Genomic DNA, 24895 nt, shown 5'->3' with positions numbered 1-24895 from the left:
AAAGAAACAACACGTTAATTATACATTAACTCAATAAAGATTACCTGGGCTTATTACTACATTACTTATTACTACATTACTTATTACTACAATAGATTAGAGAGAGACAATAGATGTAACAATCGTGCGTGGAATGGCGAAGACATAAATGAAACGAAATATGAGAAAGCCAAAAACACAGCACATTCGAAAAAATATTATTAGTATACAGTCGTGATTCGCTGGTTGGGCCACATCTCTGTCCAACAAACGAATTTGATTCGTTAGTTGGACCGACTGACAGATGTCAAAAACTCTCCAAAGGAGATGTTAGTAGTGTAATTGTATCAATTCTCATCTCTAATAATTGTCAGAGTGATTGTCAAAGTAAATTTAACATAGGATTTTGACATTCAGATGCTTTTTAGTTGGACAATGGTCGATTGAGAAATGTTTTAACGCAGTGTGCGAACGCCAAACCCGCCGAAAACCAGTGGAGGGCTGCCACGCTTCTCATATAAAGGCAACCTTTCCTGTGGACACTCAGATCGATTGATTTCCGCATTTATAGATGGTGTTAAAAATGGTAGATTTCATACCGCAGGAACATATTGCTTGCCATGTCAGCACCTTTTAACTGAATTTCTGCATTTGGATCGACCTAGATACGACGCTTACATCCTTTCCTATGTCGGTAGTGCAGTATTGTGGAAGGTCTCGCCGTCCATCAAAAAGTATACATTCAGTCCCTGCAAACTCGCGACTACCGGACCCTTGTTGCAGCAGGTGTCTTATATTCTACATTTGGTTTGGCGAACACTTTTTAATTTTGACAGGTTTTTAGGCTGTTCCGTGTTTCTTGATACGTTGGATCTTTCCGACGCTTGTTTCTCGCTTTATCAGCCAAAACACGTATCGATATTTATTCTTCCTGATTAGAAATGCCACTTTTTGATGCACCTGGAAGATTCGGGTTTTCAGCCTCTTCCTGCCAGTTCACCCGTGTTCCTTAAACTTGTTTTGGTGGATTTTTAGCTCGATAGATGCATTCCAAAGCACTTTGTCGACGTCTCGCACACCTTAATTTTCTATGTTTGACGTTTTGAAAACGAAGAATTCAAACCTACAAAAAATGTAAACGAGTGAAAGGAAGTAGTGAAGCACATAACATGCTGCGATGAGCACATTAAAACCTTCTTAAATACATGTGTGTAATGCAAATGTTAGGCATAACTTATGCCCAGTTTACATTAGTGGTGGTTGCCATCTGTTGGTGCCAGCATGCTTGGCAGCAGCTGATACCAGCAGATGTCATGCGTTTACAATATGCTGGTAGCATGCTGATTGCCAGCATGATGACACCAGCAGATGGCAACCAGCGCTAATGTCAACCCTACATCATTTCCGATACAGTTTTTACAGACCCTAATACATAGCTGATTAATTAGTTTTTGATGTCACAATTCCTAGTATATTCTGATTTTCCTTGCTTGCCCTCTTTATGGTTATGAAAAAGTAGTTCATTTTTTCGTCATTTCCCCGCCCAGCTTGTAATGTTTATTCTTACCAAATCACACTGCACACAAACGGCAAGCGATGGAAAACTTCCGCTTCCTGCTAAGCAGCCTGTTCCGTAAAGTGAAACTTTTTAATCGGCTCATTGTTGCCGGTGTATTATTTTTCCCACGAACCGGTATAAGGTACTCCGCTGAGACTTAGCAAACAGTTCCTGACAAGCGCGCCGCGCTACGGGAGTCCCATCTTGGGGAGCAGCAACCAACACCTTCTCTCGGTCGGTAGTGTGTATAGCGCCCCATAGTCAGCACTACCTACATCACTCGTTATCGCATGTCCTTTTCGGTTCCGGTTGTTGTTTCTTTTTGCTGCTGCCGCCACAGAAACAAACTTTTGCCTAGTGTTCCCTGCCGTTTCGTCGTTAGCGTAGCAGCAGGAAGGAGGAACAGCAACGGGGAAGTACTCTTTTGCTCATTTAACTCTCCCGGGTGGGGAGAGGCAGGTTGCTACTTTTGGGGTCCACTCGGAGCGTTTTGGGGAAAGTACTCCTGCTGCTCGTGTTCTCTAAGAAGCTTACAAGTTGTTGCTCTCACTTGTGTTTAAATAATTAAGCGTCATTAGCGTGCACCTATTTACCAAGGGGGAAGGAAGCGAATATTTTGTAGCTTGCGGCGTCATTTCGTTAATCTGGTAGCAGCTTGTTTTGTGGATAAGTGTTTGTTTATTAGTACACTAAGCAGCAGTATCATGTGTTAGTACAAGTACCCAAAACTAGTTGTTAAGGTGAAGGAGGTAAACAAAAATACTTGATTCTAGCAGCAATTCCGTGCATATTTATACTGGAGTTAATAAGGTTATGTAATTTAAATTGCTTACCTTACACTTTCATTAATTTCACCGGACATTGTTCTACAAGCTCAAGTCAATAATCAACACGATCTGCTCCGTTCTTTGTTTACAAACGTGATCATTAACTCTACGGCTCATTCTGAAATTCTCCCAAATTTGTCTGCTTTTTTCAAGATTATACAGCCACTCACAATTCCAATTGAAAATAAATTTAACTTAGATTTAGGATATTTTGATTACAATTTTGAGTTTGTAAGGATTGATCGCTTCACTTGTTTTATTTGTGCTCTTACTCACCTGACGTTTTAAGATTTCGTTACACAGTAAACATGCGCTCGTAAGATTTGGAGTAATGCATGTACCTTCCCTATCAAAAAAATGCGGACGAACATGGTCAGCAGCGTGGCCAGATAGAATTCCTTAATATCGGTAGGGTCACTAAAAGTTTATCGGTAGTTATCGGTAGGCCGGGTTGTTGTCCCAAAAACATAGTATTGACATAGAATTGTAAAATACTGACAACACAGATCTCAGACCAAATCCAACCCAAAAAATGAATGTTGAGTAGGATGTGTCCAAAATCAATAAAAATCGGTAGTTTTCGGTAGGAATAACAAAATATCGGTAGTTTTGTCTTGTTCGTCTGTGAATCGTTAGGGAAGACCAAAATCGGTAGGACTACCAATAACTCGATAGATCTGACCACCCTGATGGTCAGGCGATTTAAACAGTTTGACGTTTAACTCAACTCGCCCGTGCTAATTGCCCCTAGGAACAAATGCAATTTGCGAATGCGATTTAAAGGCAATTTCAACACTTAGACAAATTTTCTGGCGGCTGAAAAGGACTTGGTTGCCCTCTAAGAACGGTTGGTTTCAAAATCGTCCAATGAAGGACGTTCGTTGGACCAATTTGGACAACGTCCAAATAACTGTTCAACGAACGTCCATCGTTGGACCCGTGTTGAACGATTTTGAAACAATTTTTTGGACGTCTCAGTGGGTGTTTTTACGTTTTTCAAACATGGCGGTTCATGTTTGGCTTAAGATTAAAATTGTTTTTTTTTAAACAATTGGCGTGTTCTCGCTTGTATTTTGTTTGTCTAGTGCACTTTATTTAGCCAATGAATGTGTGAAATTGTGGAATCGTGTGTAAATATAGTGGAACAAGATCTCTGACCTAAACTCTTAATAAAAGTCAGATTGTGGTAAGTTTTGGTGTGCAATGCCAATTTCACCATTGATTCTTCCTATAGTTTGGTGGTGATTACCTAGTGCAATGATAACTTTATGTGAGTGGATAATGAATCCGAAAATAAGTATTATTTGTAATTTTCATATTAGACAATTAAGGGCGATTAAATGGCGCGTTCCCTGGGCGATTTAGGGGCGATTTAAGGGCGGGTAGAGCGGCTAAAAAATGACAGCGGTAAATCGCCCAAATGTTGCATTTAAAATAGCCCCCTAATTGCCAGCAATTTGCTGGCAAATTGAAGGGCAATTAGCGCATCCGAGTTGGCAAATAGCCCCCCGTTAGCCAGCAACTTGCTCTTTTTGACTGGGTTTACACGTTAAACGTGCATGTGTTATGTTTAAAGTAGGGTGCAATGTCGCAAGTTAACTCTCACAAATTTTTACTAAAACGCGTTTTTGCTATTAGTAAAAGGAATCAAAATACAACCAACCAGGTCAAATATTACCAAACAAATGCACAGCGAAAATACCCTGATGCTTCAAACCGGATGAATTTGCCCCCTCAATTTAAAGCTAACGAATGCTGAATTGCGAAGCCTTATTCAATAATCAGTGGCCTAAATTTGCATAAATAACCCTTGAAATAAAAATACATCCCCATCCATTAGTCGAGCTACTGCTCTTTCACGACCCCCCTTGGCTCACCACCTGTCAGACCAGAGATAGGCGAACAGCTTGATCCCGAAGGCAGACAGTAGACGTCTGGATTTTCCGTCTCATCGCTTTCGCCCGACAGTCACTGCCGCAGAGAGAGAGAGAGGTTTGATATTGGATCGCATGGCGCGGCTGTCTGGTTGGCTGCTGATGTTTGGTGTATCCCGGTGAAATCCTATTCTCATTGTACCTAGTAGCTACGAGTCGGTACCGGGAAACCCCCCATATTCCGATTCCGACGAGTGTGATTCAATGATGCTCACGGGTTTGAAGTGGTGTGCTCACTGTTGTGCCCTTATTGAGGGGTAATTTTACTACTACTCCGCAGCAACGATTCCGTCCTTCCGTCATGAATATGAATGAGAGTATTTACGGGGTGATTCGTCTACTGCTGGGTGGTGGTTGCTGGGTTTGGATTGGAATCTTTGGAAATGGATCCGGTTCGGAGGTGCTTTTTATAAGCGAAGTAAATTCCGTCGGCAGGGATGAAATTTTCCCACGCTTTGGCTGACCACATCTTGATGGTTTAATTTTCGCTCCGTGGAAAAAAGGGAAAATTGAGGAGTAGGATAGCTATGCCTAGCCTACAAATACTACATGGAAAGATGATAAATTCAAATTTCAATTTAAAGTTAGTTGATTTCGGGCAGTTAAAACTATACTAGAAACACAGACTAACAGACATAACACTATGAGGAAATTTCCTCAAAAAACATCGATCCGACAATTTTCCCAGAACACTAGCTCCACCTTTTATTCACGGTCCCAAACACTCATTTACTGGTGGGTTACCCCTCAGATTTGGGAACAATTTTTCACTAGTGGTCTATCCCCCATATGCTTGTTCATATGTCAGTGGCGCCATAATTTCAAATGTGGCCACAGTCCCAACTACAAATATATTTGAAATGACCGTTAAAGCGGACGAAGTTTTGTTTTTGAGTGTTATGTCTTTTAGTCTGTGCTAGAAATCAACCAAACATCAGCAGAATAAGTAGGGATTGAATTCTTAATGAATCCAATCTCACTCATCCGCTTTCGATCAAAGCACTGTGTGTGTATAGGTATATATCACTTGTGGAGGTCAACTATTCTCTGAGACAGAGTCTTCGTTCGACGGTATCTAGGCTTGTGCAGTGAGTCGTAAAAGATTAACCGGACACGTCACTATAGAAGCGAAGTATTTTTTTCTTTTTTCCCTGATCTGTCTCTACTTTTTAGATCTCATTCCCTGAATATAAGTTCCTCCTTTCGTTCATACGACGTGCTAAGCTCGTGCGTAAATGGCCCAGGGTGTAACTCAGCGAATGACCACTACCAACCAAACCGTATTGCTTGCCGGGAGTGTTTTACGAAACAATTTATGGTGTACGTCCCTGCAATGGTAGTGCAGATCGACGGAGTCCTCATCGAACCTGGTCTGATGTGCGCAGACCTTTTGAAGAATGCAGCAATTACAAGCAGTTTGGGAAAACAATCACCTATTGTGGCAATAAGAAAGTGGGAGAACTACCCTTGCGACGAGATTCTGAAAAGTGTATTTATTTAAATCATGCCCTGCGTTCAAACAGTGCAGGGATAACAATAGGCGCTCCTTTAAGGAGCGCTCGAAGCGCTCTTTTTCAGATTTGTTATAGAATGTCTCACCACCTGTCCTTTTCGAAAATTTCTATGCTCTTTTGGCTTATGTTGAGTATGAATTTGACGATCCACAATCTATTCGTTAACACGAGGGAGTCCAGGAAGAGAAGAAATCTTTCCTTCTCTAGATTACCGCGTAATGGTCCCAAAGTGTTCTCCTCTGAGAGTGCGCCAACTACACCCAATGCCACCTTAAAGCTGAAACGAGTTGCTCCCGGACTTGAAAATTTGAATTCCAATAAGGAGTATCCACCACTTCCAGGGACACCGAAAATCCCAAGTGACCACTTTTTAAAAATAGGTGCTCAGTCCAGTACTGGACTAATGAAATTTTCTGACATCATGAACTACTTTGAATATTACTAAATACAATTTTTGGCTGGCTTGATTCTCGATTCCATGAATCAAGCCTAGACTAAACCAATACTCGGCGCGAACACCTACGGACCATCTCCCAATCCCATGGTGGTACAAAGAATGCTAAGACCTGTACGCGGAAAGTCCACTGCGTATTCAGTTTTCCAGGACGACGGGTTATCAGCTAGCAACGTTAAAAACGCGAATAAAGTGACTGATGAAAGCCAAACAACGCAGCTATTGGCGCCGGTTCGTCGACGGGTTGACGAGAGAAACATCAATGTGAACTCTTTGAAATACGCATTGACGCTTGAGCTTGTGCGACCACCCCTGGCTGCTACTCCGTTATCGATCTGGACTAGCTGAAGTTGCACAGAGAATAAGTAGATAATTATGCTTGGGAGTAGCGAAACATCTTGCAATGTGCAACTCCTGGTAATCCTAAAGTATTGATCTATACCGGCGCCGACCAGGCCCGAACGTAGATCGCGGAAGGAAAGGGAAGGAATGGTTAGTCCGATACTTGCTTTTGCTAGAGGCCGTATATAATACTGCGCACTCCACAAGTATCACAGGAGGAGGATATTTTTGTTAGTAAGAGTATAGAAGTTGGATCACTTCTTCTTTACCGACGCCAGAAAGGTGACTTCACTATCTGGACTAGATATCGATCCACCAAACTCATAGACCGGGGACCAACGGCTTTACTTCCCTTCCGAAGGAAGACGTGACCACAAATTTTTTCATCTCAGAAAAATCTCAACGACCTCGGCTGGAATTGAACCCAGGCAAATTGGAATGAGTGGCGGTTACGCTTACTACTCAACCACCGGCGCCGTCCTCTTTGAGGTACGCATTGACGTATGCGAAAGCGAAACAGTACCAACGAGAACGTGGAATATTCAAACAGCTGGGTATCCAAGAAGATCTGTCCGGGCTTTGTCGTGGTATAGACGCCGCGTCCCCCACGATACCACGAACGAAGCAACTTTTTCGGTGGTGAAGTTCTCACTTATCAGGTATCAGGTAACCCCAGGAGCAGACAGAATCCAATTCAGTTTGCGGAAGAATCTACCTCATTCTGCCAAAAGACGCTTGTTGAATTTATTTGCCGCTACAACTCGTACCGACTTTATTATGGACTTTTTTGGTGGTATCCAACGGAGAAAACAGATCGAAATGGTAGGTTAAGCGAAAGCAAATATGTGAAAAGAAAATAATCCCCCCAGAGGCAGGATTGAAACCTGCAACCCTTGGGACTCCAGCCCAATGCACAAACCCCCTGGGATACGATGACGTCCCAGAAATAACACATGATTATCGCATTGGCGACAGTGATCGTACTCTGGCCTCTAAAGCGAGATCTCACACACAATCGCAGCTGCCACCCAACTGACTGAACCGATATATTTAGTGTTCGGTGACAGCGGCGGTTGTGTGTGATCTCGCTTTAGAGGCCAGAGTACGATCACTGTCGCCAATGCGATAATCATGTGTTATTTCTGGGACGTCATTATATCCCAGAGATAGCGTATAGGGTTTGTGTATTGGGCCGGAGTCCCAAGGGTTGCAGATTCGAATCCTGCCTCTGAGGAGATTTTTTTCACATAATTGTTTTCGCTTTCCTCAACATTTCGATTCGTTTTCCCCGTTGGATACCACCAAAAAGACTTTAATTTGGTTGCCAATACCAGATTTAAGACTTTTTGGTGGTATCCAACGGGGAAAACGGATCGAATTGGTGAGGTAAGTGAAAGCAATTGTGTGAAAAATTCCCCTCAGAGGCAGGATTCGAATCTGCAACCCTTGGGACTACGTCAAAAACACATGGACAAGTTGAATTGTATTGGTTTTTTTTCCGTAGAGTGTCATAGTGTAATACCAGAATGGTTTCAGAGGTGTAGTCAAATGAATCCTCCACATTGTCGTGGTTTGTAAAGGACATTTATTAGCTTTAGAACTAAGTGAAGAGGATTAAAAAAAGGCTATCGAAAATACAACCGAAAAACGGTGCTCCCATATTTGGACGAGTGTGATATTTAAGTGTCTTCTAAAATATCAATTTTTGTCTAAATGTTAAAAAGGGTTAATAGCTACTGACATTGAGTATCCCCAGTACTAAATAAATCGGATATAACATGTGAAAACTAAATGAAGTATTCCAGAAATAAGCAAGAGCAATGCGCTTCGTTTGAGGTTAATTATGAAGTAGTCGGGATAACGATCAAATAATGGACGTTTAACCCGTCCTACTCCATCATTTCTCCTTCTTGACGCTCAAACTCATGCTCAAACAACGTCTTACAACTATGAAGGTTAGATTACTCCGTCCGGAGAGGGCAAGTCAATTACACTGTATGCAGCTCACCTGAATTTGAACTACCACTACAGCATATAGTGTTTCGCCTCAATCGGTCAGAAAAGTTAGTAACATTTTAGGATCTACTAAAATCATCTTGAATCGTTCGACGATACTTGGATATTTATAACGACACACAGTGATGGAAATCGAGTGGTTTTACCATCATCCTCCTCTACAGCAGTTTAATCCTGTTCAATTATGAGCTCCATAGTGCTCAGTCAGTTATTAAGTCAACCTGGTTACACTAACGAATTTATACAATCTCATACAACATACAAACGCTCGCTCCCGCGCAATAATGAGACCTGCGTGTCGGGCAGCTCCCACTTCAAAATACGGAACTTATACGTACTAGATGAAAAACCTCAGGATTCCACAGTTGTAGACCACAGTGAGATGGTGGAGCTTACTTTCTTCCTTCATTCGAACCGTACACTCAAAATTAAATATCAGAATGACGGATCGCACAAACATTGAAAAGCCCACACGAATATGCCAAAAACTACACGGTTATAAAAACAAAATCAAACCCGCGAAATAATAAACTCGCAAGCATACGCGCCCTAAAAACGCCCACGTGATCAAACACTTTAACACAGAAACGCTCGTGTCCCTCGCGATAATACATGTCTGGTCACGCATGCGATTATGTAATCGCGGTCACGTACACCGACTTCCAGGATTTCGCATACATAGAAACGCCTCGGTGATCAGGTTAATGTGTTAGCCTCAACAACGTTTATAAACGTCGGTTTTCGTTTATAGCAACACCCGTTCCCACGTGAACTTGAGTTGGTCACCTCCGGAGGTTTGGTCCTAGCAGCCTAGGTCTATGCCTTCAGTCTTGGTCAAAAGCAAACAAAATCATATGCACTTAGGTTTTTTACACGGTTTTTGTCACGGATTCTTTACGCGGCTTTTTACAAATAACACGGTTTTTTCGAAGAAATTCTAAGTCTTTTCGAAGGTAACAGAGTTAGACCAGTTTTGCACGACCTGTGCAAATAAAACGGTTTCTACTTTCTTTTATTCCAAATTCTTTTGAATGCAGAGAACTTAGAAGATTTTTGGAAAAGTGAAAATTTTGAAGATTCCTTTCGGCCCGCACTTCAACGATGTGGTTTTTTACGGAACAGTGTACACCAAACGCCCGACGCCATTTTGAAAACCAAGATGGTTACTTTCGGTTCAGTGGAATTCTCTGAAACCCAGTGGGTGTTTTGGAGCGGGCTTGACGAGTAGATGCCAAATATCGATGTCTGAGACCGTTTTGAAACCTAGATGGTGACTTCCGGTTCAGTGGATTCCCCTAAAACCCAATCAATATGGGTGATTTTGGACTGGGATTGATGAGTAGACGCCAAATAGTGATGTTTGATGCCATTTCGAAAACCAAGATGGCGACATCCTAAATTCAAATAAGTGTGGGTGTTTTTGGAACGGGCTTGATGAGTAGATGCCAAATTTTGAGCTTTGAAGCCATTTTGAAAACCAAGATGGCGACCTCTGGTTCAGTGGAATTCAATAAACCCCAATCAATATGGTGGGTTTGGACTGGGATTGATGAGTAGACGCTAAATTTCGATGACTGAGGCCATTTTAAAAATCAAGACGGCGACTTCCGGTTCAGTGGAATTCTCTAAAGCACAATCAATAAGTGTGTGTGTGTGTTCGGATGGATTGATGAGTAGACGCCAAATTTCGATGCCTGAGGCCATTTTGAAAACCAAGATAGCGACTTCCCGTGCCGTAGAATTTTCTAAAACCCAATCAATATAGGTGTTTTTGTGGAACGAAAGTAGACACCAACTATCGATGTTTGCGGGCATTTCAAAAATCAAGATGGCGACTTCCGGCTCAGTGAAAATCTCTAAAAACCTATCAATATGAGTATTTTCAGAATGGGCTTGACGAGTAGACGCTAAATATCGATGTCTGAGGCCATTATGAAAACCAAGATGGCGACCTCCGCCGTTTTGGACGCCATTTTTGACTCCTTGCACTCGAAAATTTTTATGTTTTAGATGAAACCTTAATAAATATTTCGCAGAATAATGGACATCTCTAAGTCATTTTACTTCTTTAAAAAAATTATCAAACATTAGGTACTCTTTGCACAATTATGTAAAAGAATCACCTTAACACGGTTTTTTTCACGCGGATTTCGTATACCCCATGTAAAAAATCTTAGTGTACACTCTTAGTCACAGGGCGCCAAGATCGGATACTCGATTGATGTGGAGCAAGTTTAATGTTTCCGGTGCGTTGAAGGTATACGTAAGAGGCACTTTATCACATTTTAAATTTCAAGCATTCAAATCATTTTAAAGACCACATTTTAGACTATTTTTTTTTTAATTTTTTTTGATTCTCCTATTGAAGACAAAAAATGCTTATTTGTAAAAGGGGCTGAACAAAGTTGAGCAAAATAACTCGAATCTATAAATATGAGCTGCACAAGTAATTTCCGAATCAGTAGTGTGTGATTCATTGAGGTCCTTCAACCCAAACGACGGAACCCTTGACCCTGGGTCAGTAACCTGTGTTCCCAAAAAGCAAATAAACGACACAATCCGTTACATCTATCGATCCATCGCCGGTCGAAAACGGACCCTCTTCTCCCACATAGGCATACATTGTATCCCTACCTCACGGAAGCACGAAAAACCACAGTGTCAATGTTGTCACATTCACATTCCGAGCCAATTCCGCGCGTTATGCAAACAGTGCGGTCGTGTAAACTATTGCGTCGCCGAGCTATCCCGAAACTGGAAGTGACTGAAATCCGGGCAGTAGTGACAGTGAATTATTTATGGGTTCATCGGACGGGTTTATTGCCCCTGCGATGGTTGTGGTGGTGGTCGGTTCAATTGACTATTGGCTACGACTACGGGATCCATACTGCCTAATTGGCTTTGACACATGATACGATTGAGTGACGGGGTTTTTTTTGAAGCGAAATCAGAGTTTAGGATTTGGGAAGGTTTAATTTCCTAAGCCTACGGCTCAAATTTTGATTTAGTATCTGCTTGATTGTTTTGAAACTGATTAGGGTTCTATGGGATTAGCTGTTTCGGAAGACTGAAAACCCATGAAAAGGTAGTTAAATTGGACAATTGGTCAACTATACGGAATTAAGTTTCGCTCCCGGCGTAGTTTGATCAGTGACGTCAATATCTATTAGCATGATATCGATATGGTTGGCATAAACCATATCGATATCATGCTAATAGATATTGACGTCACTGATCAAAAGACAACAACCGTCACACAGCCCATTAGTCAGTAATCAAGCCGATTTGGACAGGCCGTTCACGTGTTGCCCGATTATTACTCGCTTTCGCATGCTTAATATCTGGTTAACGGACTCACGGCACTGACTGGAAGTTCATTACTTACTCGTCCCCCAAATTATTCCGAGCAGTTATTGAATTCCCCTCCTATTGCTTGGAAATGGACGGCAATAATAACAAATGCTTCTTCCACTTACGAGACTCCACTGCTTCGGGTAAACCAATAATAATAACAATAAACAGAGAGAGAGAGAGAGAGAGAGAGAGAGAGAGAGAGAGTGTATAAATATGAAATATTATGTGTGCACAATCACTTTCCATGCCGGTAGGCACAGAAGAAGAGAAGGTGAACCGCTCTAACTGCGATGCGACCTACAAAAGGCATCTACAACCCACTCTGCCAACTATTATCTTCTCTACCCTACTGTATCCTATCTTTCCCAACCCACACGCTTGACGTGACTCTACGCCACCCCAGCAGTACTAGTGGAGACGGACGGTAGCGCAACAAAGCAGAAGATAATCAGACACTGCTTTCACCTTGATAAATCCACTCTCTAGGCTTCATGTGAATGCGGGAAAGGGTGGTCACATTTATCAAACAATGATCGGGACATAATTATTTTGTAATTTGTTTAACACAGAAAAACATACATAAAGTGGTATCATAGAATCGCCGACACCTATGATTAGCATTGATCGATGAACAATAGGACACCCTATGACCGAGAAACTATCCCACACAAATAACAATAACAGAAACTCCCGAAGGGGCGTATTTGTTGGGGCAGACGATGAGCTTCGTTTTCCACTGCTGCCGCCGCCGCCGCTACTACCGCCGCCAGCGGCATTGGGGTTTGTATTCAAACGCAAGCACACCGGGAAGCTCATTAAAATTGCATTTTCTGCCTCCAGCACTCCTGGCGGGTGGGGGGGGACTCCCCGTCGGAAGGCCCACGGTATGTAGTATGCCACCAAAAGGTAACCTATCACAGATTGACTAGTTGTTACCGATGCAAATCTTCAACAGCAGTGTATCATCTATAATGCATATAGAACGGTCACAGTGTCAATAAGCTTTTATTTTAGTTATTTCAGAATCGGGCTTCGTTTGATGCAGGTTATACTCGATCGGGAATCAATGTTGGTAGAGATTTTTGATTTTGAATGAATTGATTGTTTTTCTGTGTGTATCAATAGTGGATGACCTAACAAGCTCACTCATCGACATAAATTTATTTAATTCGTTGATAACATTTAGTCTGACTTCTTTATCTTTACCATATTCGTATAAGACGCCATTGCTGCTGTTGATTAAGCTGATGGGTAGATGTTTTTCCTTGCTTTTTTACGCATGCGGACTACGATGTGATGTGTCTTCTTTGTCGGTATCTTCTTCACTGGGAGCTCTGGTTGTTGGTTTGGGCTGTTTTAGCCAACCAAAGATAAGCCTTTTAACATCATCGATATATAACTCACCCGTGTACGAAGAAGTATCTTGTCTATGTACCTGCCAGAGAAGTGGAAATTGATGGTGTATTCTCCGTCAGAGACCCTAACTGTGAAGTATGGCTCCTTCAAGAACACTCTGCTTCAATCAGTGAAAATTCCGGCTTGAGATCAATTGCATTCAGTAAAAATCAAGGAAATTAAGAAAACAACTTATTTTCCATCAGCCTCATTTCGAGACTTTCGCCGGATCTGCTCTTCCAAACTTTGATCTTACGGTATGTGCAGAGAATCATGAAAAGTCTTTCTACTGCGGACAGACTCAGCATGATCTCTCGACATATCCCGCGTCAGAATTATGAGAGGAAGAATTTAAGCATTCTTTTAAGGAACGCTCCAAGAAGGAATGCTAGGGCTGCACCTCCGTTGCCAACTAATTTTTACTAAAGAGCGAGATTCTGACCAACCCATCGTGGGAACGCCTTCTTCCCATTTTGTGGTGGGCGAAAAGGACCTTTCTAAATGTCGTATCGCCCGAATTTTGTCCGAATTCACGTGACGTTACTTGACGAAAGCTGAAAAACGCGGTTATTGGCTCCGATTCGTCGACTGATAAACGAGAAAAAACAACGTTGCATCTGGTGGCTAACCTCTACGTAATGTATTCGATTCAACCTTTGATCGAAATACACGGAACCAAGAATCATTTTTCGGCGACAGCAGCATTTCATTTCAACACACAAATTTATTTGAGGACAAAGGTGGTCGCGCTAAGCATTGTAGTGCGCATATCACCGTAACGTTCGTCAGATGATGACAGATATGCATCGCTTCCAAGCTAATTATTATAACAGTAGTGGTGAGAGCGATCATAAAAGAGGTTATGCTGCAAACATTCTGCCCACAAAACTAATGGTCTTATATTGATCTATCAACGACCATGCCCACATCGTAACAGTTTCAAGGAGGCTCTCCGTTCGATGGAGATTGGAAAGCAATCCTTGTATATTCTGCGAGGGGGTAATGAGAAAGCGAGCACTTAAGCATTACGAAGGAGTATGTATGAAAAAATGTGTAGTTTCAACGATATTTTCAGTATTTTTTGTCAGAGGAAGCTCGAAATCTGGCAAATTTCGTGGAACAATGCATGTTTGGAAATCCCGAAGTTATAAACAAACCATGGTTCAAGGGGATGGATGAAGGTCGTGACTTAATTCGGATGATATCTCGGATCATGTCCAATCATTATACGTTGAATACGCATCTCCGGCGTAGTGGAGAGGAGTGGAGATCTGGCGCTAGAACACACGAGGCACGACCAGACAACATGTTTAATGTCGCGATAACCATCATCAAAAGCGTAGACGCTTTTGATGAAGGTTATCGCGACATTAAACATGTTGTCTGGTCGTGCCTCGTGTGCTCTAGCGCCAGATCTCGGTTAAACGTATCCCTTCGGCGTCATTCCAGTCCGAGATGTGCTGGCTACCCTTGATCTCCCCTGTCTCATACACATATTTTTAAACACGAGAAATATCCAACTTTAGCTATATCTTCCTTTTTTGGTTGATATGTCGGCGAATCGGTTCATAGTGTCCGGACAGTGAGCTTCCATTTGCTAAAAAGCTGAAAGTTTAACCACTTCTTTTCCTTGTCTTTGTTGCCCGTACCCTCTTCACTTTGCCCGAACAGTCTCTACTACTCTGATGTTGGATTCAATTCCTCTTGTGTACGTCTTTTACCTTCCTTATGAAAAACCTAATAGTGTTTCTCCTTGTTTCAATTGTCAATCAAAAAATATTTCGTGTTGAAAAATTACGAATTGTATATATAGCCTTTAAATATAATTCTAGTTGCATTCTTTGGTATAAATAAATTTGCATTATTATTTTTATGTATCGATCTGAGTTCATTATTTTAAGATGTAGATGTCTCGAAATGTGTTCCCCTTAGCATTAATTTAAAAAATAATATAAATATAAATTTCAAATTTCCAACAAATGCCAAATAAGCCCTGGTGCTTTCCGTGGTAAGCCCTCCGTTTACAGTACTGATAGAGAGTGTTCTGGCTTTCACAAGTACGTAACTTGATTTTTTCTTCACATGAATGCCGCTCGGAACATCTGGGTAGTTTCAAATGAAAACCTCTCTTTATTGCTATAACTCTTTCATCGTCCATGTCCTCAGGTATTTTGTTTGGCATCATACGACCAAAATACAGTCCTCTGTTCGACCAAATATTTATTACTTATGTAAGGCGAGCTGTTTCCAATGTATTGCTCTCTTTTGCATTCCGAATTTTTTTTAGTGTATAGCCGTTTGTCCGAGCAGTAGCAAAGACAGAAAATTGAGCCTGCACCGGTCTCAATGCCCACCAACATTTTTCCCTAGAATTGGACTCCTTAAAAGTTAAATGATATCCATTTTTAAAAAACACTGTCTCCACGACTAAAATAGTTATCCAGGTATCGAACCCTTTCTGATCCTCTATTTTTCGAACATTTCAAAAGCCCCGAAGAAACGGTAATCAGGAAGTATCGAACATTCACTCACTCAGATAAGCTTAGGTTAGTCGAAAGCACATCAACGAAGTTGCTTGCACTTGGCCGTTATGTGCCCGCACGTAAAGTGGAAATAGACGGTGTTCCGTTAAGAAAATGTTTACAATAGTAAAAAAATAGAAATAGGAGGAACAGTAGCTCCTCAGAGTTTTTAGAAGGACCTGCGAAACCAAAAATTCGAGGAAGTACTGGCGTAAAACCGAAGCTAGTTTGCTCATTTTTGTATGGAAAAAGTCAAAAAACATGATAAAGTAAGCTTACCCTATTCATAGGGTTATAGAGTGCCACGCACCAAACCTTCTTAGCTTTATTGTGCATAGTTTAGACAATTAAAAAAGTGCCTGTTCGTGTATTTTGGTTTGCACCTTTCTTTCTTATACGTAGTTGAAGCTGGTGTAAAAAAATGTAAAAATCCTCAATAACTTTGAAACGAATGAGTATTTTTACACACAGTCTTCGTTAAAATTATGTAGTTTTGATACCTACACATTTGTCTTGAACATAGTTTGCACGAAAAATCACAATGAAAAAAGTTATATTAAAAAAAACTAGATTTAAGGGAATTGCCATAGAGAACGCCTTATAAATCGATAACCTTTAATCCTACAAGCTCACGTTCTTCAACAAAATTCTTCACTATGAGCATTTCTAAGACTTTGTTGAAGACACCAACTTTCTACCTCATCAGTATAAAAAGTTATTTTTTTTTAGTTCGATCATAGTAAGCCAAGCCTAATTTCAATTGTTACCAGATTGTGGGGAATACTCATACGAACAATTCCTCCAAAGACACCCTGTGAATATATTCGATGGTTTGGCCTCTAGTGGATTAAGTTCACGTTTTTGACGTTTCCGACCACTTTGTATTGGTGTAAAACCAAAGCTAGTAGGTCGTGGGAATCTTTGATCAGGTAACAAATTACCAGCACTTCCTGGGACAGATGTCCAGTCCTCGCGAGCTGGATTTTTTCAGTTCTCCACATTTTTAATTCTCTTAAAAGTCTCCCGATACCTTTCTCGTACGCAGGGATGCCATTATGCCAGATTTATCTGGCAACAGCCAGAGTTTTTTGCAGCTTCCAGACAAAAAGACAAACCTCTCATTCTGCCAGATTTTTAAATTAAAGAAGTGTTTGCACACACATTTTGGAAATTTGGGGAATATTTTCCCAAATTTATCAAACATTGATTGATGAATTTTGATGACTTTGAGGTCGCTGTTAAGTGAAAGATTTCGCTAGACATTTTTAGTTGAAAAATACTGGAAATCCTTTCGGTAAAAAAACGTTAAACGGAAATTACAGGATGCTAGTACGTTAAACATGCATGGACGATTCGTATAATTTATAAAAAGTGGACTTATGGCTCGTTTTTTGGGGTTAGAAAAATATATGCTATACCTTCCCCTTGTATAGCTTCAGCGCGAGACTACTAAATGAACAATGCTGTGAAAATTCTTCAACCTTCACATGCGTCAATTTTTGTCTATTTTTTCTGTGTTATTGCAAAGGACGGGCTGGATGCTCGCTTGACCTAAGTGAACAGGTTTGTATCAAATATATTTAAAGCCTATAACAAGTATTATATGTACTACCGATACAACGGTAACCGAATATTGATGAAGAATGCACAAAAATGGACAAACTTAAATTTTTGTGCCCTATGATAATTTGCATTGTTTAGATAGGCTAACTTGTCACAGTGCGTAGAAAAATCTCTCCTTCACATTACTTCTCGTGAACTGAATAATATGGAAGAATAACTTTACACTAGAAGAAAATATTTGTCTTGAAAAATAGCTCATAAAATGAATAATGGAAAATTCTATTATCATCCCCTAAAAGAGAATAAAACATTGCTAGATCAGCAATGTTTTTATTCTCTTTAAGGGGCTAATAATAGAATCGTCCATTCTTCATTTCATGAACTGTTCTTCAAGAGAAATATTTTCTTCTTACACAATTGCAACATGCATGTAAGACCCACAACAACAAATTACAAACAACATCCACTACTAACAAGATTTTAAACAAGGGTATTGATCCTACTTCAGCCAGCCATTCAAGCATGTTACTTTGCATTTAATCGTAGAAAGAAAAAGTGGAGGGGGCTCTTGTTCAAAGTCTCGCTTCGCCTCTACACACGAGCTCACATTTTCACCTCAGTTCTGCAATTGTGCTGTTTCTCGATATCAAAACAAAGATATTGTTGTCAGAATGTGGACGAGTTTGGCAAGCTTCCAGCGGCGTTGTACTACAGGACCATAAAAGTGCGAACATGCATCTACTTATCACTGTCGAAAAATAAGTAGCTTTAAGTGATACATCAACGTCATAATTTGTGCCAAATGCCCATTATTTCTAATGTTTTTGTGCTGCTTGTCCACGACCCCTCAACGATTTTCTTCGGAGCCAAATAAACAAATATCAATATTTTTCGAGAATTTCAAAATCCCAGACGAAACGATAAACGAGGCGGAAATATCAGACATTCACCCAGATAAGCTTACAGTAGTAGTAACAAGTTTAACGGACTTTTGCATGCCGGCACGTGAAATTGAGATTGACGGTGTTATCATCGATTTGAGATTAATTTCATCTCTTGTCAACCAAACGAGTGCGAATCTGATAATTTCCGCAAGAGAATGTCTCGACTAGGTGCTATAGAACTAGAAGAAACATTTTCCCTCTTAAGCTTCCTGGTGACAGTTAGGATGTGTTCAACAGGATCTTCTAAAATAGCAGTTCGAGGAACAATATGTGCAGTAAAATTTGGTTAAAATTAGTAAAAGTTAAGTGTAAGCGGACGATTGTTTAAATTTTGATTATTTATTTGCACAATTTTATCTTTTGTATCACACGAGGATTGATGACTCAAGGTGCAGACGTTACGTTGTGCTGCTTTGTACGCTAATAATTTGAAAAGGAAGAAAATGAAAGGATCAGAAATGAGCAAGAAGAGTTCCGGAATGATTGGAATCGTCAGCAAGGAGGAACTTATTATATTTTTGAGCTGATCCGAATAGCTGGTGGAAGAAATAGTGTTCTCAAACAGGTAGATTCGTTCGGTGTGCTTCTTTTTTAACGAAGATTTTTTCAAATTTATGCAGCTAAATATTATGTTGATCGAATTTAATCACCTTCCAGCGTAATACAACAAGATATAAACATTCACGCTCTAATCAATGGACGCTATCACAGCCGATAAATGAGTCTTTTTGCCTAACCCACATATGCCTAGTGAGAAACACTAGGCTAAAACAGTGGATCTCACGCTTCGACCCCTTAAAGTTTTTCTTTTGAAAATCGAGACTTTCAAAAGCCCAAAAGAAATGATAAAAGTGACGGAAATATCAAATATTCACCCAGATAAGCCTATGGTAGTAGTAACCAGTCCAACGGGTCTTTACGTGGCCGCACGTGAAGTCGAGATCGACGGAGTGGTCGTCGATTCGAGTTTGATTTACATTTTTATCTGCTAACGAACACGGCACTGATCGTTTCCTCAAGAGCATTTATTGACTAGAAGCTAAAGAAAGGGAAGGGATATTTTCGCCCTCCACCCCCCGATCCGAACATGTTCTAGGAAGTACTAGTTACATAGAACACAGCTGGAATAACACACCGAGCGAGTTAAGTTTATCCCTCTGTTCAACCTCGCGAAACCGAAACAGGAAACTACGAAACCGTAGGCCGTAGAATATTGAAATAAATGAGTTCTGCCCGAACTTTGTTCATACACAACATCATCTCACCAAACAAATTTCGATTATAGCGTTCTTTCTCTCTCTCTTTCTCTTGTAATGAAACAATAACGTCCCACGCTAGGTTTCACAGTTAGCTAAGCATACTGCCATTGTCCTTTAGGATTAAAGGGAGGTAAAAAAAATCAGAAAAAAAATCACAACTCGTATCGGCCGATTGTAATGCTCCTTTGTTATCCACAAGTTGTTCGACATAATTATCCTATCCCATCGCGACAAGCGATTGTTGCAGCGATGGATAGCCAAGAATTCAAAGTCCGCAATTGCCAACCGAATTCCATCGGCATATTTCTACGTTAGAACAGTTTAGAAGTCATTTTAATTTTATTTTTTTTGTGGTTTTCGAACGGCTGCCTCAGTCTTGTTCAAGCAAAATGAAAATTGGTTTATTGTCCGACGTTTCGACCTTTGGTTTAGGCCTTTTTCAAGGGAAATAAGGTTTATCGTGGTGTCAACGTACCACCAGATACCGTACTGTCGAACAACGGCACCATAACATATAAACGATAGACCTTATTTCCCTTGAAAAAGACCTAAACCAAAAGCCGACACGTCGGGCAATAAACAAATTTTCTTGAATGCTTGAACAAGACTGAGACAGCCGTTTAAAACTCCCCAACAATAATAATTCCTGTCGTTTTCAAACATAACTTAATTCTTAATATCTATATCTTCGGAGTTAGATAATGAATCTGTACGAACTGGGTGACATTTGAGGGTTCAGTGTATAAAATATTTAGTTCGCGAAGATTTTAAAAGGTTTTTTCGGGTGGGGAGGATTCCTGGTAGCCACAGAGACTATCTGGTTCATTCGCAGGTTTTCGGAAATTACGGACTGAAATGGCTTTTATTTGAAACTAAAAGTATTGAATGCCGGTCTGGTTTCTATTTTTAACATATCCTCCCTTTTTAGGTTTCTAAGGCACTTTATTGGTGGAGCATCAGGTCAAGCCTATTGTTTCTATTTAAATATCAATTCTACCATTATTGTCTTAATGACAAGTGCAGGTTTTTTTTTCGTTTCTTAAACATGAACCAAAACGTAAACGATTGGAACAACTTGAAAAATGCAATCAGTCACAACATTTTAGTCGCTTTTTATGACTACCTTATGATGCCTCTCCGCTGATTCGTTGCGACGAGTGTATACCTGCACAGAAATCACTGCATAAAAACATCGAGCGGGCGACTGAAATGTAGTCACTATTTACGGTTCCAGGTTAATTGGTAGAAAACCATTTGGCCAAATGGGTCATAGGGCCGAATTTTAGTGGGCCTAAAGTCATTTAACCGAAATTCATTCAATCGAGTGCCAGTTGTTCGAATACTAATTGACGGAATGCGATTTAATTGAATATTAAAATTTTATTCAATTTGCTCGTAATTTCAAATACTGTGATGGTGAGATATCAGCGGGTTCAAAACTGTGCCTATCGATGTCCATGGAAAGAAGTGATTTTCGTTTGAATTCGAAGAACTTTTGTTAGCTCGATTGGTTATATTATTTGAAAAGCAAAATAATAATGAAGCTACAAACTCAAGTACAAGTACACTCAATGAAGAACAGCTCATGTTGTGAAGAAGGAAAGATATAATTAGAAACAAAAAACTGTTTCATTGCATTTATTATTGGAAACATCTATACTATGCTACATCATCCCCTTGTATCGCTTTAACACGAGACTGCAAAATCACCAATACTCTGCAAATTATTCAATCTTCACATGTGTCGATTTTTTGTCTTTTTTCTGTATCATTGCAAAGGAAGGGTCGGGTGCTTGATTTAAGTGAATAATTTTGGATCAAATACAAATAATACATATCCATGTATTATCAGAGCCATAGTGTGCAGTTGGCCAGGTTGGCCCCCGCCAATGGCTCCAACCTTAGAGGGGCGCTAAAATCTTGATCTGCTTTATAAAATAAGTGAGGTTGCGTAAGCACGGTATGCTTCGTAGATTGCAGACTGATGTCTCTCATTCTCAGGCAGACTACTTGAGGAGCATTGTTTGGGAATAACAATTGATTTAGCACAAGCGATAATTTCGCCTGAGAACCACCATTGCGGGTCATGACCTTCTTTACCGTAACTTGGGATATGAGAAAGGAAGTGTCCATGTGGTACTTACTTAACGGAAGCCCCCGACTCAGTGAGACTCCCATAAGTACCAGGGATTGGGTATCTGGTGAGTTGTTACTCACGATTCGCCTCAAGCAATCAGGAATCAGAATATATTGGCTTAAATGGCACGTTCCCCGTATGTAGTCGGCACGTTTCCCGTATGCGCCTCAAGCAAGCGATTCGACTGAGAATATATATTTTCGTGCATAAGAAGTTTGAATAATTTATTAATGATATTAATATCATGCACGAATCAAACACCCGTCTCCAAATAGTACCTATTCTTAGCTCAGTATAATTGAATGACGATTTAATGGACTACAAGTAAACCATTAAATATGATAATAAAACATTTGTTCCTCGTGCTGAAATGGTTGTCGCTAACTGGTAATTGGTTATAAATGGTTCTTGCGAATTGTCAATTCTCAACCCTCATACATAATTCAAATGTCATCATTCACTCAGACAAGACCATGCTTATTTCCAACGTGCATTAAATACCTAGTTGGTCAAATAAACACTAAACAAACTAATAAATTAGTTTGCTCAGTTTAAAGAAATGTCAGCCGGTGGATACGTGTTACCTTACAATGCCATCAAATCAAAGAACATTCAAAATTACATGCGACAAAATATGAGCAATTCACAATATAACGAAATGAGAACTGCTTCATTATTTGCTTTAAAAAAAGATCGGAAAAAATTAGTTGCATAACCAAGGGCGTTAATTTAATAAGGGACGCGGACGAAAATAGCTGGCCACCGCCTACTTTATAAAAACAAGTGAGGTTAAGTCATAAAATAAGTCAGGATAGGAGTATCACTCCCAGGTACACACAAAATTACTGTTTCAAAGTTAAACTGAAAAAGAAAGCCAAAGCAGACAGCAAAAAGGCGCACAACTGAGACTCTACCAAAGGCACCAGAAGACTACGCTACGGTCCTGCTAGTCCAGAATAAACAACGAACAAGATAAAGGCTTCAAATTTCAACAAAATAGCGAAAATTATTCCGATTTTTTTCCGCTCGTTTCCTCAGTTTTATAGAAACAGGGGGAACGAAAATGTGGTCATGGGAAGTAATGCAGGCCGTAAGCTGTAGCAAAGGTCGTAGAGTAAACTAGATCAACTATCGTCGAGAAGATAGCCCCTTGCCGTACCATGTAAATTGAAGTCTCCTCGATGCCGGCGAGGAGTTCCCCAATATAGCAAAGTTGCCGATTTCCAACCTAGGTCCAACCAATTCTGCACTAAGTTGAATATGTTAAATCTTTGGTTGACATGTCACGTGAGATTTTTGGTGTTCCTGGAAGCATTGGAAACTCTTTGTTTCTTCTCAATTGTCTAAGACCAGGTGCTGTTTGCTTCGGATTTGTGGCAGAGCTTTCTTTCCCTGGTATATTGGGCAGCCTTTCAAGAGAAAAAATATTGCTACAAAGACCTATTTGCTTGTAATTAGTGCAATATTGCAGGCATGACGGCATGGCACAAGCAACCGATCATGCAGGTGATGCCTGTGGAAGAAGGCGCAAAGCAGTTTCGCCCGGTGCGATTGTCACTCAAAATCTTCGCTCACTGAAGCAGGGGGTTATAGAAACGGTCATGCTAAGTTTAAATCGATAAATCCACCATCGATCTCAACTTTGTGAGTGGGCATGTAAACGCGTTAGTTCGTCATGGTTATTTTGTTGCCAGTACAGTAATTTGTTTGCTTTAGATAAAATATCACAATTCTAAGTTTATCTAGGCTAACTTTCGACATATCCGGCACAACTGAATATTTCTGCGTATTGTGAAATATTAGAATACTTCGCGGACTATCTTTGATCCGAAAAAAGATCGGATATGGTCAATATGTTTGATTTTAAATGGATGCTCTAAATATTTGGCAACGAATCTTATTCGACATTTAGTTTAGGATCATTTGGGTCAATTAAGGAGATTTTGTTTATGCACGGACCTAGAGCCCGAAGCAAAGTGAAAACTGAAAAATAAGAAGGAAGAGACAGAAATCATGGGGGATATAATTTGAAGAACAATTTGAATTTGATAGTAACGGAATCATCTATCTTCACACGATAAATGGCTGGATGCAACCTTTTTTAGTAGAAATTGGAACGAAGAATATGAAAAAAAACAACTTAATCAAAAATATATTATAAAAGCATCTTTATTTCCTTTGCTTTGTGCAAAAAGATGAGTGGCTGCAATCTGGAATATAACCGAAATGCTGTGACGGCCCTTTGACTGGTAATTCAAATCTAATGATATGCACCGTAATCAACAATCCACCAATCAGTTCCTAAAATTGTCTCCTCAGTATACTTGGTGTACGGTAGAGTGCAGACACATCTCAAATGTTTTGGTACCTCAAAAAAAGTCCCCTAGCGACATTTGAGTGCAATCGAAAAACAATGCCATGAAGCGTCGAGATCTGGTGTAATGTAGAAAAAATGCCTTTGTTGTCCTACAATGAAAATTCTTGAATCGAGATGAGACTTGAGTTCAGAAATGCATCGTTTATTTTTTTTTTGTATGCCAAATGTTTTAGAAATCCATGAAATATCGAAATCTGCTGTCCATTCGAAACAAAAAATTTCTTGATTTTTTTTTTGAAAATCTCATGTTCATGATTTCATAAATATACAGTATAAGCACAGGTATCAAACGGCTTCCTCAGTCCTAATAATCTAGGCAAACGATTTAATTTTAGATTATCCGACGTTTAGGCCATTTTTGTGGCCTTTTTCAAGGGAAAGTCTAGTCTTGTCATTTTTGTTGGAGTCGTTTATTGCCAACGATGGGAGGACTAGTAATAGAAACCAGTCCAATGGACTTTTGCGTGCCAGCACGTGATGTTGAGATCGACGGTGTGGTCATCCATTCGGTGGGTAGGTGAATATGGTGGTTGGTTGATGCGCTTTCATACTGTTGTTGATTCAATTTAGCCTCACAGGTAGGGGATGTTTTCGTGACAACACAGTGTTTTCCTCTTCATAAACCAAGGCTCTTTAATTGAAGCATCCAAATTGTCCAGTAGCTTCGAGTAGCACTCCCATTTGCTATCCCGGAAAACAAGAATTATTACAATCCCCATC

At 40.2% G+C, this 24895-nt stretch overlaps 2 protein-coding genes across 3 annotated transcripts in view; one reads left to right on the top strand and one right to left on the bottom strand.

Annotated features, from left to right (window-relative positions):
* Positions 1–2389, bottom strand: part of LOC131684750 (uncharacterized) — a 130910-nt gene extending 128521 nt beyond the window's left edge. The window contains exon 1 of the mRNA XM_058967881.1: positions 2371–2389. The gene's annotated coding sequence lies outside the window, so the exon portion shown is untranslated. The remainder of the gene's footprint in view (positions 1–2370) is intronic.
* The window catches only part of LOC131684730 (uncharacterized), a 654472-nt gene that overhangs the window by 399894 nt on the left and 229683 nt on the right, over positions 1–24895 (top strand). The window lies entirely within an intron of this gene.

This window comes from Topomyia yanbarensis, chromosome 1, assembly GCF_030247195.1.
Source record: "Topomyia yanbarensis strain Yona2022 chromosome 1, ASM3024719v1, whole genome shotgun sequence".
Classification (NCBI taxonomy): Eukaryota; Metazoa; Arthropoda; class Insecta; order Diptera; family Culicidae; genus Topomyia; species Topomyia yanbarensis.
This window is presented reverse-complemented; position numbering and strand designations above follow the sequence as displayed.